Source organism: Macaca fascicularis, chromosome 16, assembly GCF_037993035.2.
Source record: "Macaca fascicularis isolate 582-1 chromosome 16, T2T-MFA8v1.1".
Classification (NCBI taxonomy): Eukaryota; Metazoa; Chordata; class Mammalia; order Primates; family Cercopithecidae; genus Macaca; species Macaca fascicularis.
In genome coordinates, this window is record NC_088390.1 from 24,123,200 (window position 1) to 24,141,082 (window position 17,883).

A 17,883-nucleotide genomic window follows, 5' to 3' on the forward strand; every position below is an offset into this window, starting at 1 on the left:
TCAAAGGGATCCGAAATATCTGTTGTCAGATTCCACATAAATAAGGATAGCAAAGAGATCCACGAAATACAGATGTAACTCTGTGAGATGAATTAACAGAACACTAAGCAGTTTCTCAGAAAGCTTCTTTCCAGATTTCATCGGAGGATATTTCCTTTTTCACCATAGCCCTCTATGGGCTTCCAAATATCACTTTGCCAATTCCACCATAACTGTCTTAGCGAAAGGCTTCTTGAGGGAAAAGATGTAACTCTGTGAGATGATTTCACAGAACACAAAGAAGTTTCCAAGAAAGCTTCTTTCTCTTTGCTATCGGAGGATATTTCCATTGGCCCTAGAGCGTTCAAACGGATCCGAAATATCTGTTCTCAGATTCCACAGAAATAAGGCTAGCAAAGAGATCCACGAAATACAGATGTAATCCTTTGAGTGGAAGTAACACATCACAGAGCAGTTTCTCAGAAAACTTCTTTCCAGATTTCATCGGAGGATATTTCCTTTTTCCTCATAGTCCTCTATGGGCTTCCAAATATCACTTTGCAAATTCCACAATAACTGTCTTAGCGAAAGGCTTCTTGAGGGGACAGCTGTAACTCCGTGAGATGAATTAACAGAACACTAAGCAGTTTCTCAGAAAGCTTCTTTCTCTTTGTTATCGGAGGATATTTAATTTGGCCCTATATTCTTCAAAGGGATCCGAAATATCTCTTGTCATATTCCACAGAAATAAGGCTAGCAAAGAGATCCACGAAATACAGATGTAACTCTGGGAGATGAAATAAGAGAACACTAAGCAGCTTCTCAGAAAGCTTCTTTCCAGATTTCATCTGAGGATATTTCCTTTTTCACCATAGCCCTCTATGGACTTCCAAATATCACTTTGCCAATTCCACAACAACTGTCTTAGCGAATGGCTTCTTGAGGGGAAAGCTGAAACTCTGTGAGATGATTTCACAGAACACAAAGAAGTTTCTCAGAAAGCTTCTTTCTCTTTGATATCGGAGGATATTTCCTTTGGCCCTGTAGTCTTCAAAGGGATCCGAAATATCTCTTCTCACATTCCACAGAAATAAGGCTAGCAAAGAGATCCACGAAATACAGATGTAACTCTGTGAGATGAATTAACAGAACACTGAGCAGTTTCTCAGAAATCTTCTTTCGAGATTTCCTCTGAGGATATTTCTTTTTTAACCATAGCCCTCTATGGACTTCCAAATATCACTTTGCCAATTCCACAACAACTGTCTTAGCACAAGGCTTCTTGAGGGGAAAGCTGTAACTCTGTGAGATGATTTCACAGAACACAAAGAAGTTTCTCAGAAAGCTTCTTTCTCTTTGTTATCGGAGGATATTTCCGTTGGCCCTATAGTCTTCAAAGGGATACGAAATATCTGTTCTCAGATTCCACAGAAATAAGGCTAGCAAAGAGATCCACGAAATACAGATGTAACTCTGTGAGATGAATTAAAGGAACACTAAGCAGTTTCTCAGAAAGCTTCTTTCCAGATTTCATCGGAGGATATTTCCTTTTTCACCGTAGACCTCTATGGGCTTCCAAATATCAGTTTGCCAATTCCTCAAGAACTGTCTTAGCGAAAGGCTTCTTTAGGGGAAAGCTGTAACTCTGTGAGGTGATTTAACAGAACACAAAGCAGTTTCTCAGAAAGCTTCTTCCTCTTTGTTAGCGGAGGATAGTTCCTTTGGCCCTATAGTCTTCAGAGGGAAAGGAAATATCAGTTCTCAGATTCCACAGAAATAAGGCTATCAAAGAGATCCACCAAATACAGATGTAACTCTGTGAGATGAATTAACAGAACACTAAGCAGTTTCTCAGAAATCTTCTTTCGAGATTTCCTCTGAGGATATTTCTTTTTTAACCATAGCCCTCTATGGACTTCCAAATATCACTTTGCCAATTCCACAACAACTGTCTTAGCGAAAGGCTTCTTGAGGGGAAAGCTGTAACTCTGTGAGATGATTTCACAGAACACAAAGAAGTTTCTCAGAAAGCTTCTTTCTCTTTGTTATCGGAGGATATTTCCGTTGGCCCTATAGTCTTCAAAGGGATACGAAATATCTGTTCTCAGATTCCACAGAAATAAGGCTAGCAAAGAGATCCACGAAATACAGATGTAACTCTGTGAGATGAATTAAAGGAACACAAAGCAGTTTCTCAGAAAGCTTCTTTCTCTTTGTTATCGGACGATATTTCCTTTGGCCCTATAGTCTTCAAAGTGATCCGTAATATCTGCTCTCAGATTCCACCGAAATAAGGGTAGCAAAGAGATCCACGAAATACAGATGTAACTCTGTGAGATGAATTAACAGAACACTTAGCAGTTTCTCAGAAAGCTTCTTTACAGATTTCATCGCAGGATATTTCCTTTTTCACCATAGCCCTCTATGGGCTTCCAAATATCACTTTGCCAATTCCACAAGAACTGTCTTAGCGGAAGGCTTCTTGAGGGGAAAGCTGTAACTCTGTGAGATGATTTCACAGAACACAAAGTGGTTTCTCAGAAAGCTTCTTTCTCTTTGTTATCGGAGGATATTTCCTTTGACCCTATAGTCTTCAAAGGGAAAGGAAATATCTGTTCTCAGATTCCACAGAAATAAGGCTAGCAAACAGATCCATGAAATACAGATGTAACTCTGTGAGATGAATTAAAAGAACATTAAGCAGTTTCTCAGAAAGCTTCTTTCCAGATTTCATCGGAGGATATTTCCCTTTTCACCGTAGCACTCTATGGGTTTCCAAATATCACTTTGCCAATTCCACAAGAACTGACTTAACGAAAGGCTTCTTGAGGGGAAATCTGTAACTCTCGGTGATGATTTCACAGAACACAAAGCAGTTTCTCAGAAAGCTTCTTTCTCTTTGTTTTCGGAGGATATTTCCTTTGGCCCTATAGTCTTCAAAGGGATCCGTAATATCTGCTCTCAGATTCCAAAGAAATAAGGCTAGCAAAGAGATCCACGAAATACAGGTGTAACTCTGTGAGATGAATTAACAGAACACTAAGCAGTTTCTCAGAAAGCTTCTTTCCAGATTTCATCGGAGGATATTTCCTTTTTCACCATAGCCCTCCATGGGCTTCCAAATATCACTTTGCCAATTCCACAAGAACTGTCTTACCGAAAGGCTTCTTGAGGGGTAAGCTGTAACTCTGTGAGATGATTTCACAGAACACAAAGAAGTTTCTCAGAAAGCTTCTTTATCTTTGTTATCGGAGGATAGTTCCTTTGGCCCTATAATCTTCAAAAGGATCCGAAATATCTCTTCTCAGATTCCACAGAAATAAGGCTAGCAAAGAGATCCACGAAATACAGATGTAACTCTGGGAGATGAATTAACAGAACACTGAGCAGTTTCTCAGAAAGCTTCTTTCCAGATTTCATCGGAGGATATTTCCTTTCTCACCATAGCCCTCTATGGGCTTCCAAACATCACTTTGCCAATTCCACAAGAACTGTCTTAGCGAAAGGCTTCTTGAGGGGAAAGCTGTAACTCTGTGGGGTGATTTCACAGAACACAAAGCAGTTTCTCAGAAAGCTTCTTTCTCTTTGTTATCGGAGGATAGTTCCTTTGGCCCTACAGTCTTCAGAGGGAAAGGAAATATCTGTTCTCAGATTCCACAGAAATAAGGCTATCAAAGAGATCCACCAAATACAGATGTAACTCTGTGAGATGAATTAACAGAACACTAAGCAGTTTCTCAGAAAGCTTCTTTCCAGATTTCATCGGAGGATATTTCCTTTTTCACCGGAGCCCTCTATGGGCTTCCAAATATCACTTTGCCAATTTCACAAGAACTGTCGTAGCGAAAGGCTTCTTGAGGGGAAAGCTGTAACTCTGTGAGATGATTTCACAGAACACAAAGAAGTTTCTCAGAAAGCTTCTTTCTCTTTGTTATCGGAGGATATTTCCTTTGGCCCTATTGTCTTCAAAGGGATCCGAAATGTCTGTTGTCAGATTCCAAAGAAATAAGGCTAGCAAAGAGATCTACGAAATACAGATGTAACTCTGTGAGATGAATTAACAGAACACTAAGCAGTTTCTCAGAAAGCTTCTTTCCAGATTTCATCGGAGGATATTTCCTTTTTCAGCATAGCCCTCTATGGGCTTCCAAATATCACTTTGCCAATTCCACAAGAACCGTCTTAACGAAAGGCTTCTTGAGGTGAAAGCTGTAACTCTGTGAGGTGATTTCACAGAACACAAAGAAGTTTCTCAGAAAGCTTCTTTCTCTTTTTTATCGAAGGATATTTTCTTTGGCCCTATAGTCTTCAAATGGAAAGGAAATATCTGTTCTCAGATTCCACAAAAATAAGGCTAGCAAAGAGATCCACGAAATACAGATGTAACTCTGGGAGATGAATTAACAGAACACTAAGCAGTTTCTCAGAGAGCTTCTTTCCAGATTTCATCGGAGGAGATTTCCTTTTTCACCATAGCCCTCTAAGGGCTTCCAAATATCACTTTGCCAATATCACAAGAACTGTCGTGGCGAAAGGCTTCTTGAGGGGAAAGCTGTAACACTGTGAGATCATTTCACAGAACACAAAGAAGTTTCACAGAAAGCTTCTTTCTCTTTGTTATCGGAGGATATTTCCTTTGGCCCTATTGTCTTCAAAAGGATCCGAAATATCTGTTCTCAGATTCCACAGAAATAAGGCTAGCAAAGAGATCCACGAAATACAGATGTAACTCTGTGAGATGAATTAACAGAACACTAAGCAGTTTCTCAGAAATCTTCTTTCCAGATTTCATCGGTGGATATTTACTTTTTCCTCATAGTCCTCTATGGGCTTCCAAATATCACTATGCCAATTCCACAAGAACTGTCTTGGTGAACGGCTTCTTCAGGGGAAAGCTGTAACTCTGTGAGATGATTTCACAGAACACAAAGAAGTTTCTCAGAAAGCTTCTTTCTCTTTGTTATCGGTGGATATTTCCTTTGGCCCTATAGTCTTCAAAGGGAAAAGAAATATCTGTTCTCAGATTCCACAGAAATAAGGCTAGCAAAGAGATCTACGAAATACAGAGGTAACTCTATGAGATGAATTAACAGAACACTAAGCAGTTTCTCAGAGAGCTTCTTTCCAGATTTCATCGGAGGATATTTCCTTTTTCACCATAGCCCTCTAAGGGCTTCCAAATATCACTTTGCCAATTCCACAAGAACTGTCTTAGCGAAAGGCTTCTTGAGGGGAAAGCTGTAACTCTGTGAGATGATTTCACAGAACACAAAGAAGTTTCTCAGTAAGCTTCTTTCTCTTTGTTATCGGAGGATATTTACTTTGGCCCTATAGTCTTCAAAGGGATCCGAAATATCTGTTCTCAGATTCCACAGAAATAAGGCTAGCAAAGAGATCCACCAAATACGGATGTAACTCTGTGAGATGAATTAAAAGAACACTAAGCAGTTTCTCAGAAAGCTTCTTTCCAGATTTCATCGGAGGATATTTCCTTTTTCACCATAGCCCTCTATGGGCTTCCAATTATCACTTTGCCAATTCCACGAGAACTGTCGTAGCGAAAGGCTTCTGGAGGCGAAAGCTGTAACTCTGTGAGATCATTTCACAGAACACAAAGAAGTTTCTCAGAAAGCTTCTTTCTCTTTGTTATCAGAGGATATTTCCTTTGGCCCTATAGTCTTCAAAAGGTTCCGAAATATCTGTTCTCAGATTCCACAGAAATAAGGCTAGCAAAGAGATCCACGAAATACAGTTGTAACTCTGTGAGATAAATTAACAGAACAATAAGCAGTTTCTGAAAAACGTTCTTTCCAGATTTCATCTTAGGATATTTCCTTTTTCCTCATAGTCCTCTATGGGATTCCAAATATCACTTTGCCAATTCCACAAGAACTGCCTTAGCGAAAGGCTTCTGGAGGGGAACGCTGTAACTCTGTGAGATGATTTCACAGAACACAAAGAAGTTTCTCAGAGAGCTTCTTTCTCTTTCTTATCGGAGGATATTTCCTTTGGCCCTATACTCTTCAAAGGGATCCGAAATATCTGTTCTCAGATTCCACAGAAATAAGGCTAGCAAAGCGATCCACGAAATACAGATGTAACTCTGTGAGATGAATTATCAGAATCCTAAGCAGTTTCTCAGAAAGATTCTTTCCAGATTTCATTGGAGGATATTTACTTTTTCACCGTAGCCCTCTATGGGCTTCCAAATATCACTTTGCCAATTCCACAAGAACTGTCTTAGCGAAAGGCTTCTTGAGGGGAAAGCTGTAACTCTGTGAGATGATTTCACGGAACACAAAGAAGTTTCTCAGTAAACTTCTTTCTCTTTGTTATCAGAGGATGTTTACTTTGGCCCTATAGTCTTCAATGGGAAAGGAAATATCTGTTCTCAGATTCCGCAGAAATAAGGCTAGCAAAGAGATCCACAAAATACAGATGTAACTCTCTGAGATGAATTAACAGAACACTAAGCAGTTTCTCAGAAAGCTTCTTTCCAGATTTCATCTGAGGATATTTACTTTTTCCTCATTGTCCTCTATGGGCTTCCAAATATCACTTTGCCAATTCCACAAGAACTGTCTTAGCGAAAGGCTTCTGGAGGGGAAAGCTGTAACTCTGTGAGATGATTTCACAGAACACAAAGAAGTTTCTCAGAAAGCTTCTTTCTCTTTGTTATCGGAGGATATTTCCTTTGACCCTATTGTCTTCAAAGAGATCCGAAATATCTGTTGTCAGATACCAAAGAAATAAGGCTAGCAAAGAGATTTACAAAATACAGATGTAACTCTGTGAGATGAATTCACAGAACACTAAGCAGTTTCTCAGAAAGCTTCTTTCCAGATTTCATCGGAGGATATTTCCTTTTTCAGCATATCCCTCTATGGGCTTCCAAATATCACTTTGCCAATTCCACAAGAACTGTCTTAGCGAAAGGCTTCTTGAGGGGAAAGCTGTAACTCTGTGAGGTGATTTCACAGAACACAAAGAAGTTTCTCAGAAAGCTTCTTTCTCTTTTTTATCGGAGGATATTTCCTTTGGCCCTATAGTCTTCAAAGGGAAAGGAAATATCTGTTCTCAGATTCCACAGAAATAAGGCTAGCAAAGAGATCCATGAAAAACAGATGTAACACTGTGAGATGAATTAACAGAACAATAAGCAGTTTCTCAGAAAGCTTCTTTCCAGATTTCATCGGAGGATATTTCCTTTTTCACCATAGCCCTCTATGGGCTTCCAAATATCACTTTGCCAATTCCACAAGAACTGTCTTAGCGAAAGGCTTCTTCAGGGGAAAGCTGTAACTCTGTGAGATGATTTCACAGAACACAAAGAAGTTTCTCAATAAGCTTCTTTCTCTTTGTTATCGGAGAATGTTTACTTTGGCCCTATAGTCTTCAAAGGGATCCGAAGTATCTGTTCTCAGATTCCACAGAAATAGGCTAGCAAAGAGATCCACCAAATACGGATGTAGCTCTGTGAGATTAATTAAAAGAACACTAAGCATTTTCTCAGAAAGCTTCTTTCCAGATTTCATCGGAGGATATTTCCTTTTTCTCCATAGCCCTCTATGGGCTTCCAAATATCACTTTGCCAATTCCACAAGAACTGTATTAGCGAAAGCCTTCTTGAGGGGAAAGCTGTAACTCTGTGAGATGATTTCACAGAACACAAAGAAGTTTCACAGAAAGCTTCTTTCTCTTTGTTATCAGAGGATGTTTATTTTGGCCCTATATTCTTCAAAGGGAAAGGAAATATCTGTTCTCAGATTCCACAGAAATAAGGCTAGCAAAGAGATCCAAAAAATACAGATATAACTCTCTGAGATGAATTAACAAAACACTAAGCATTTTCTCAGAAAGCTTCTTTCCAGATTTCATCAGAGGATATTTCCTTTTTCACCATAGACCTCTATGGGCTTCCAAATATCACTTTGCCAATAACACAAGAACTGTCGTAGCGAAAGGCTTCTTGAGAGGAAAGCTGTAACTCTGTGAGATGATTTCACAGATCACAAAGAAGTTTCTCAGAAAGCTTCTTTCTCTTTGTTATCGGAGGATGTTTCCTTTGGCCCTATAGTCTTCAAAAGGATCCGAAATATCTGTTCTCACATTCCACAGAAATAAGGCTAGCAAAGAGATCCACGAAATACAGATGTAACTCTGTGAGATGAATTAACAGAACACTAAGCAGTTTCTCAGAAAGCTTCTTTCCAGATTTCATCGGAGGATATTTACTTTTTCCTCATAGTCCTCTATGGGCTTCCAAATATCACTTTGCCAATTCCTCAAGAACTGTCTTAGCGAAAGGCTTCTGGAGGGGAAAGCTGTAACTCTGTGAGATGATTTCACAGAACACAAAGAAGTTTCTCAGAAAGCTTCTTTCTCTTTTTTATCGGAGGATGTTTCCTTTGGTCCTATAGCCTTCAAAGGGAAAGGAAATATCTCTTCTCAGATTCCACAGAAATATGGCTAGCAAAGAGATCCACAAAATACAGATGTAACTCTGTGAGATGAATTAACAGAACACTAAGCAGTTTCTCAGAAAGCTGCTTTCCAGATTTCATCGGAGGATATTTCCTTTTTCACCATTGCCCTCTATGGGCTTCCAAATATCACTTTGCCAATTACACAAGAACTGTCTTAGCGAAAGGCTTCTGGAGGGGAAAGCTGTAACTCTGTGAGATGATTTCACAGAACACAAAGAAGTTTCTCAGAAAGCTTCTTTCTCTTTGTTATCGGAGGATATTTCCTTTGGCCCTATTGTCTTATAAGAGGTCCGAAATATCTGATGTCAGATTCCAAAGAAATAAGGCTAGCAAAGAGATCTAAGAAATACAGATGTAACTCTGTGAGATGAATTCACAGAACACTAAGCAGTTTCTCAGAAAGCTTCTTTCCAGATTTCATCGGAGGATATTTCCTTTTCCAGCATAGCCCTCTATGGGCTTCCAAATATCACTTTGCCAATTCCACAAGAACTGTCTTACCGAAAGGCTTCTTGAGGGGAAAGCAGTAACTCTGTGAGGTGATTTCACAGAACACAAAGAAGTTTCTCAGAAAGATTCTTTCTCTTTTTTATCGGAGGATAATTCCTTAGGCCCTATAGTCTTCAAAGGGAAAGGAAATATCTGTTCTAAGATACCACAAAAATAAGGCTAGCAAGGAGATCCACGAAATACAGATGTAACTCTGGGAGATAAATTAACAGAACACTAAGCAGTTTCTCAGAAAGCTTCTTTCCAGATTTCATCGGAGGATGTTCCCTTTTTCACCATAGCCCTCTAGGGGTTCCAAATATCACTTTGCCAATTCCACAAGAACTGTCTTAGCGAAAGGCTTCTTTAGGGGAAAGCTGTAACTCTGTGAGACGATTTCACAGAACACAAAGAAGTTTCTCAGAAAGCTTCTTTCTCTTTGTTATCGGAGGATATTTCCTTTGGCCCTATAGTCTTCAAAAGGATCCGAAATATCTGTTCTCAGATTCCACAGAAATAAGGCTAGCAAAGAGATCTACGAAATACAGATGTAACTCCGTGAGATGAATTAACAGAACACTAAGCAGTTTCTCAGAAAGCTTCTTTCTCTTTGTTATCGGAGGATATTTAATTTGGCCCTATATTCTTCAAAGGGATTCGAAATATCTCTTGTCATATTCCACAGAAATAAGGCTAGCAAAGAGATCCACGAAATACAGATGTAACTCTGGGAGATGAAATAAGAGAACACTAAGCAGCTTCTCAGAAAGCTTCTTTCCAGATTTCATCTGAGGATATTTCCTTTTTCACCATAGCCCTCTATGGACTTCCAAATATCACTTTGCCAATTCCACAAGAACTGTCTTAGCGAATGGCTTCTTGAGGGGAAAGCTGAAACTCTGTGAGATGATTTCACAGAACACAAAGAAGTTTCTCAGAAAGCTTCTTTCTCTTTGATATCGGAGGATATTTCCTTTGGCCCTGTAGACTTCAAAGGGATCCGAAATATCTCTTCTCACATTCCACAGAAATAAGGCTAGCAAAGAGATCCACGAAATACAGATGTAACTCTGTGAGATGAATTAACAGAACACTGAGCAGTTTCTCAGAAATCTTCTTTCGAGATTTCCTCTGAGGATATTTCTTTTTTAACCATAGCCCTCTATGGACTTCCAAATATCACTTTGCCAATTCCACAACAACTGTCTTAGCGAAAGGCTTCTTGAGGGGAAAGCTGTAACTCTGTGAGATGATTTCACAGAACACAAAGAAGTTTCTCAGAAAGCTTCTTTCTCTTTGTTATCGGAGGATATTTCCGTTGGCCCTATAGTCTTCAAAGGGATACGAAATATCTGTTCTCAGATTCCACAGAAATAAGGCTAGCAAAGAGATCCACGAAATACAGATGTAACTCTGTGAGATGAATTAAAGGAACACTAAGCAGTTTCTCAGATAGCTTCTTTCCAGATTTCATCGGAGGATATTTCCTTTTTCACCGTAGACCTCTATGGGCTTCGAAATATCAGTTTGCCAATTCCTCAAGAACTGTCTTAGCGAAAGGCTTCTTTAGGGGAAAGCTGTAACTCTGTGAGGTGATTTAACAGAACACAAAGCAGTTTCTCAGAAAGCTTCTTCCTCTTTGTTAGCGGAGGATAGTTCCTTTGGCCCTATAGTCTTCAGAGGGAAAGGAAATATCAGTTCTCAGATTCCACAGAAATAAGGCTATCAAAGAGTTCCACCAAATACAGATGTAACTCTGTGAGATGAATTAACAGAACACTAAGCAGTTTCTCAGAAAGCTTCTTTCCAGATTTCATCTGAGGATATTTCCTTTTTCACCATAGCCCTCTATGGGCTTCCAAATTACACTTTGCCAATTTCACAAGAACTGTCGTAGCGAAAGGCTTCTTGAGGGGAAAGCTGTAACTCTGTGAGATGATTTCACAGAACACAAAGAAGTTTCTCAGAAAGCTTCTTTCTCTTTGTTATCGGAGGATATTTCCTTTGGCCTTATTGTCTTCAAAGGGATCCGAAATATCTGTTGTCAGATTCCAAAGAAATAAGGCTAGCAAAGAGATCTACGAAATACAGATGTAACTCTTTGAGATGAATTCACAGAACACTAAGCAGTTTCTCAGAAAGCTTCTTTCCAGATGTCATCGGAGGATATTTCCTTTTTCAGCATAGCCCTCTATGGGGTTCCAAATATCACTTTGCCAATTGCACAAGAACTGTCTTAGCGAAAGGCTTCTTCAGGGGAAAGCTGTAACTCTGTGAGATGATTTCACAGAACACAAAGAAGTTTCTCAGAAAGCTTCTTTCTCTTTGTTATCGGAGGATAATTCCTTTGGCCCTATAATCTTCATAGGGATCCGAATTATCTGTTGTCAGATTCCACAGAAATAAGGCTAGCAAAGAGATCCACGAAATACAGATGTAACTCTTTGAGATGAATTAACAGAACACTAAGCAGTTTCTCAGAAAGCTTCTTTCCAGATTTCATCGGAGGATATTTCCTTTTTCACCAAAGCCCCCTATGGGCTTCCAAATATCACTTTGCCAATTCCACAAGAACTGTCTTAGCTTCTTGAGGGGAAAGCTGTAACTCTGTGAGATGATTTCACAGAACACAAAGAAGTTTCTCAGAAAGCTTCTTTCTCTTTATTATCGCAGGATATTTAATTTGGCCCTATAGTCTTCAAAGGGATCCGAATTATCTGTTCTCAGATTCCACAGAAATAAGGCTATCAAAGAGATCCACGAAATACAGATGTAACTCTGTGAGATGAATTAACAGAACACTAAGCAGTTTCTCATAAAGCTTCCTTCCAGATTTCAGTGGAGGATATTCCCTTATTCACTATAGCCCTCTATGGGCTTCCAAATATCACTTTGCCAATTCCACAAGAACTGTCTTAGCGAAAGGCTTCTTGAGGGGAAAGCTGTAACTCTGTGAGATGATTTCAAAGAACACAAAGAAGTTTCTCAGAAAGCTTCTTTCTCTTTGTTATCGGAGGATATTTCCATTGGCCCTATAGTGTTCAAACGGATCCGAAATATCTGTTCTCAGATTCCACAGATATAAGGCTAGCAAAGAGATCCACGAAATACAGATGTAACCCTGTGAGTGGAAGTAACACATCACAGAGCAGTTTCTCAGAAAGCTTCTTTCCATATTTCATCGGAGGATATTTCCTTTTTCACCATAGCCCTCTATGGCCTTCAAAATATCACTTTGCCAATTCCACAAGAACTGTGTTAGCGAAAGGCTTCGTGAGGGGAAAGCTGTAACTCTGTGAGATGATTTCACAGAACACAAAGTAGTTTCTCAAAAAGCTTCTTTCTCTTTGTTAATGGAGGATATTTCCATTGGCCCTATAGTGTTCAAACGGATCCGAAATATCTGTTCTCAGATTCCACAGAAATAAGGCTAACAAAGAGATCCACGAAATACAGATGTAACCCTGTGAGTGGAAGTAACACATCACACAGCAGTTTCTCAGAAAGCTTCTTTCCAGATTTCATCGGAGGATATTTCCTTTTTCACCATAGCCCTCTATGGCCTTCAAAATATCACTTTGCCAATTCCACAAGAACTGTGTTAGCGAAAGGCTTCTTGAGGGGAAAGTTGTAACTCTGTGAGATGATTTCACAGAACACAAAGTAGTTTCTCAAAAAGCTTCTTTCTCTTTGTTATCGGAGGATATTTCCTTTGACCCTATAGTCTTCAAAGGGAAAGGAAATATCTGTTCTCAGATTCCACAGAAATATGGCTAGCAAAGAGATCCACGAAATACAGATGTAACTCTGTGAGATGAATTAAAAGAACATTAAGCAGTTTCTCAGAAAGCTTCTTTCCAGATTGCATCGGAGGATATTTCCTTTTTCACCATAGCACTCTATGGGTTTCCAAATATCACTTTGCCAATTCCACAAGAACTGTCTTAGCGAAAGGCTTCTTGAGGGGACAGCTGTAACTCTGTGTGATGATTTCACAGAACACAAAGAAGTTTCTCAGAAAGCTTCTTTCTCTTTGTTATCGGAGGATATTTCCTTTGTCCCTATTGTCTTCAAAGGGATCCGAAATATCTGCTGTCAGATTCCACAGAAATAAGGCTAGCAAAGAGATCTACGAAATACAGATGTAACTCCGTGAGATGAATTAACAGAACACTAAGCAGTTTCTCAGAAAGCTTCTTTCTCTTTGTTATCGGAGGATATTTCCTTTGGCCCTATAGTCTTCAAAGGGATCCGTAATATCTGCTCTCAGATTCCACAGAAATAAGGGTAGCAAAGAGATCCACGAAATACAGATGTAACTCTGTGAGATGAATTAACAGAACACTTAGCAGTTTCTCAGAAAGCTTCTTTACAGATTTCATCGCAGGATATTTCCTTTTTCACCATAGCCCTCTATGGGCTTCCAAATATCACTTTGCCAATTCCACAAGAACTGTCTTCGCGGAAGGCTTCTTGAGGGGAAAGCTGTAACTCTGTGAGATGATTTCACAGAACACAAAGTGGTTTCTCAGAAAGCTTCTTTCTCTTTGTTATCGGAGGATATTTCCTTTGACCCTATAGTCTTCAAAGGGAAAGGAAATATCTGTTCTCAGATTCCACAGAAATAAGGCTAGCAAACAGATCCATGAAATACAGATGTAACTCTGTGCGATGAATTAAAAGAACATTAAGCAGTTTCTCAGAAAGCTTCTTTCCAGATTTCATCGGAGGATATTTCCCTTTTCACCATAGCACTCTATGGGTTTCCAAATATCACTTTGCCAATTCCACAAGAACTGACTTAACGAAAGGCTTCTTGAGGGGAAATCTGTAACACTCGGTGATGATTTCACAGAACACAAAGCAGTTTCTCAGAAAGCTTCTTTCTCTTTGTTTTCGGAGGATATTTCGTTTGGCCCTGTAGTCTTCAAAGGGATCCGTAATATCTGCTCTCAGATTCCACAGAAATAAGGCTAGCAAAGAGATCCACGAAATACAGGTGTAACTCTGTGAGATGAATTAACAGAACACTAAGCAGTTTCTCAGAAAGCTTCTTTCCAGATTTCATCGGAGGATATTTCCTTTTTAACCATAGCCCTCCATGGGCTTCCAAATATCACTTTGCCAATTCCACAAGAACTGTCTTACCGAAAGGCTTCTTGAGGGGTAAGCTGTAACTCTGTGAGATGATTTCACAGAACACAAAGAAGTTTCTCAGAAAGCTTCTTTCCTTTGTTATCGGAGGATAGTTCCTTTGGCCCTATAATCTTCAAAAGGATCCGAAATATCTGTTCTCAGATTCCACAGAAATAAGGCTAGCAAAGAGATCCACGAAATACAGATGTAACTCTGTGAGATGAATTAATAGAACCCTAAGCAGTTTCTTAGAAAGCTTCTTTCCAGATATCATCAGAGGATATTTCTTTTTTCACCATAGCCCTCTATAGGTTTCCAAATATCACTTTGCCAATTCCACGAGAACTATCGTAGCGAAAGGCTTCTTGAGGAGAAAGCTGTAACTCTGTGTGATGATTTCACAGAACACAAAGAAGTTTCTCAGAAAGCTTCTTTCTCTTTGTAATCGAAGGATATTTCCTTTGGCCCTATAGTCTTCAAAAGGATCCGAAATATCTCTTCTCAGATTCCACAGAAATAAGGCTAGCAAAGAGATCCACGAAATACAGATGTAACTCTGGGAGATGAATTAACAGAACACTGAGCAGTTTCTCAGAAAGCTTCTTTCCAGATTTCATCTGAGGATAATTCCTTTTTCACCATAGCCCTCTATTGACTTCCAAATATCACTTTGCCAATTTTACAAGAACTGTCTTAGCGAAAGGCTTCTTGAGGGGAAAGCTGTAACTCTGTGAGATGATTTCACAGAACCCAAAGAAGTTTCTCAGAAAGCTTCTTTCTCTTTGTTATCGGAGGATATTTCCTTTGGCCCAATAGTCTTCAAAGGGAAAGGAAATATCTGTTCTCAGATTCCACAGAAATAAGGGTAGCAAAGAGATCCACCAAATACAGATGTAACTCTGGGAGATGAATTAACAGAACACTAAGCAGTTTCTCAGAAAGCTTCCTTCCAGATTTCATCGGAGGATATTTCCTTTTTCACCATAGCCCTCTATGGGCTTCCAAATATCACTTTGCCAATTCCCCAAGAACTGTCTTAGCGAATGTCTTCTTCAAGGGAAAGTTGAAACTCTGTGAGATGATTTCGCATAACACAAAGAAGTTTCTCATAAAGTTTCTTTCTGTTTGTTATCGGAGGATATTTCCTTTGGCCCTATAGTCTTCAAAGGGATCCGAAATATCTGTTGTCAGATTCCACATAAATAAGGATAGCAAAGAGATCCACGAAATACAGATGTAACTCTGTGAGATGAATTAACAGAACACTAAGCAGTTTCTCAGAAAGCTTCTTTCCAGATTTCATCGGAGGATATTTCCTTTTTCACCATAGCCCTCTATGGGCTTCCAAATATCACTTTGCCAATTCCACCATAACTGTCTTAGCGAAAGGCTTCTTGAGGGAAAAGATGTAACTCTGTGAGATGATTTCACAGAACACAAAGAAGTTTCCAAGAAAGCTTCTTTCTCTTTGCTATCGGAGGATATTTCCATTGGCCCTAGAGCGTTCAAACGGATCCGAAATATCTGTTCTCAGATTCCACAGAAATAAGGCTAGCAAAGAGATCCACGAAATACAGATGTAATCCTTTGAGTGGAAGTAACACATCACAGAGCAGTTTCTCAGAAAACTTCTTTCCAGATTTCATCGGAGGATATTTCCTTTTTCCTCATAGTCCTCTATGGGCTTCCAAATATCACTTTGCAAATTCCACAATAACTGTCTTAGCGAAAGGCTTCTTGAGGGGACAGCTGTAACTCCGTGAGATGAATTAACAGAACACTAAGCAGTTTCTCAGAAAGCTTCTTTCTCTTTGTTATCGGAGGATATTTAATTTGGCCCTATATTCTTCAAAGGGATCCGAAATATCTCTTGTCATATTCCACAGAAATAAGGCTAGCAAAGAGATCCACGAAATACAGATGTAACTCTGGGAGATGAAATAAGAGAACACTAAGCAGCTTCTCAGAAAGCTTCTTTCCAGATTTCATCTGAGGATATTTCCTTTTTCACCATAGCCCTCTATGGACTTCCAAATATCACTTTGCCAATTCCACAACAACTGTCTTAGCGAATGGCTTCTTGAGGGGAAAGCTGAAACTCTGTGAGATGATTTCACAGAACACAAAGAAGTTTCTCAGAAAGCTTCTTTCTCTTTGATATCGGAGGATATTTCCTTTGGCCCTGTAGTCTTCAAAGGGATCCGAAATATCTCTTCTCACATTCCACAGAAATAAGGCTAGCAAAGAGATCCACGAAATACAGATGTAACTCTGTGAGATGAATTAACAGAACACTGAGCAGTTTCTCAGAAATCTTCTTTCGAGATTTCCTCTGAGGATATTTCTTTTTTAACCATAGCCCTCTATGGACTTCCAAATATCACTTTGCCAATTCCACAACAACTGTCTTAGCACAAGGCTTCTTGAGGGGAAAGCTGTAACTCTGTGAGATGATTTCACAGAACACAAAGAAGTTTCTCAGAAAGCTTCTTTCTCTTTGTTATCGGAGGATATTTCCGTTGGCCCTATAGTCTTCAAAGGGATACGAAATATCTGTTCTCAGATTCCACAGAAATAAGGCTAGCAAAGAGATCCACGAAATACAGATGTAACTCTGTGAGATGAATTAAAGGAACACTAAGCAGTTTCTCAGAAAGCTTCTTTCCAGATTTCATCGGAGGATATTTCCTTTTTCACCGTAGACCTCTATGGGCTTCCAAATATCAGTTTGCCAATTCCTCAAGAACTGTCTTAGCGAAAGGCTTCTTTAGGGGAAAGCTGTAACTCTGTGAGGTGATTTAACAGAACACAAAGCAGTTTCTCAGAAAGCTTCTTCCTCTTTGTTAGCGGAGGATAGTTCCTTTGGCCCTATAGTCTTCAGAGGGAAAGGAAATATCAGTTCTCAGATTCCACAGAAATAAGGCTATCAAAGAGATCCACCAAATACAGATGTAACTCTGTGAGATGAATTAACAGAACACTAAGCAGTTTCTCAGAAATCTTCTTTCGAGATTTCCTCTGAGGATATTTCTTTTTTAACCATAGCCCTCTATGGACTTCCAAATATCACTTTGCCAATTCCACAACAACTGTCTTAGCGAAAGGCTTCTTGAGGGGAAAGCTGTAACTCTGTGAGATGATTTCACAGAACACAAAGAAGTTTCTCAGAAAGCTTCTTTCTCTTTGTTATCGGAGGATATTTCCGTTGGCCCTATAGTCTTCAAAGGGATACGAAATATCTGTTCTCAGATTCCACAGAAATAAGGCTAGCAAAGAGATCCACGAAATACAGATGTAACTCTGTGAGATGAATTAAAGGAACACAAAGCAGTTTCTCAGAAAGCTTCTTTCTCTTTGTTATCGGACGATATTTCCTTTGGCCCTATAGTCTTCAAAGTGATCCGTAATATCTGCTCTCAGATTCCACCGAAATAAGGGTAGCAAAGAGATCCACGAAATACAGATGTAACTCTGTGAGATGAATTAACAGAACACTTAGCAGTTTCTCAGAAAGCTTCTTTACAGATTTCATCGCAGGATATTTCCTTTTTCACCATAGCCCTCTATGGGCTTCCAAATATCACTTTGCCAATTCCACAAGAACTGTCTTAGCGGAAGGCTTCTTGAGGGGAAAGCTGTAACTCTGTGAGATGATTTCACAGAACACAAAGTGGTTTCTCAGAAAGCTTCTTTCTCTTTGTTATCGGAGGATATTTCCTTTGACCCTATAGTCTTCAAAGGGAAAGGAAATATCTGTTCTCAGATTCCACAGAAATAAGGCTAGCAAACAGAT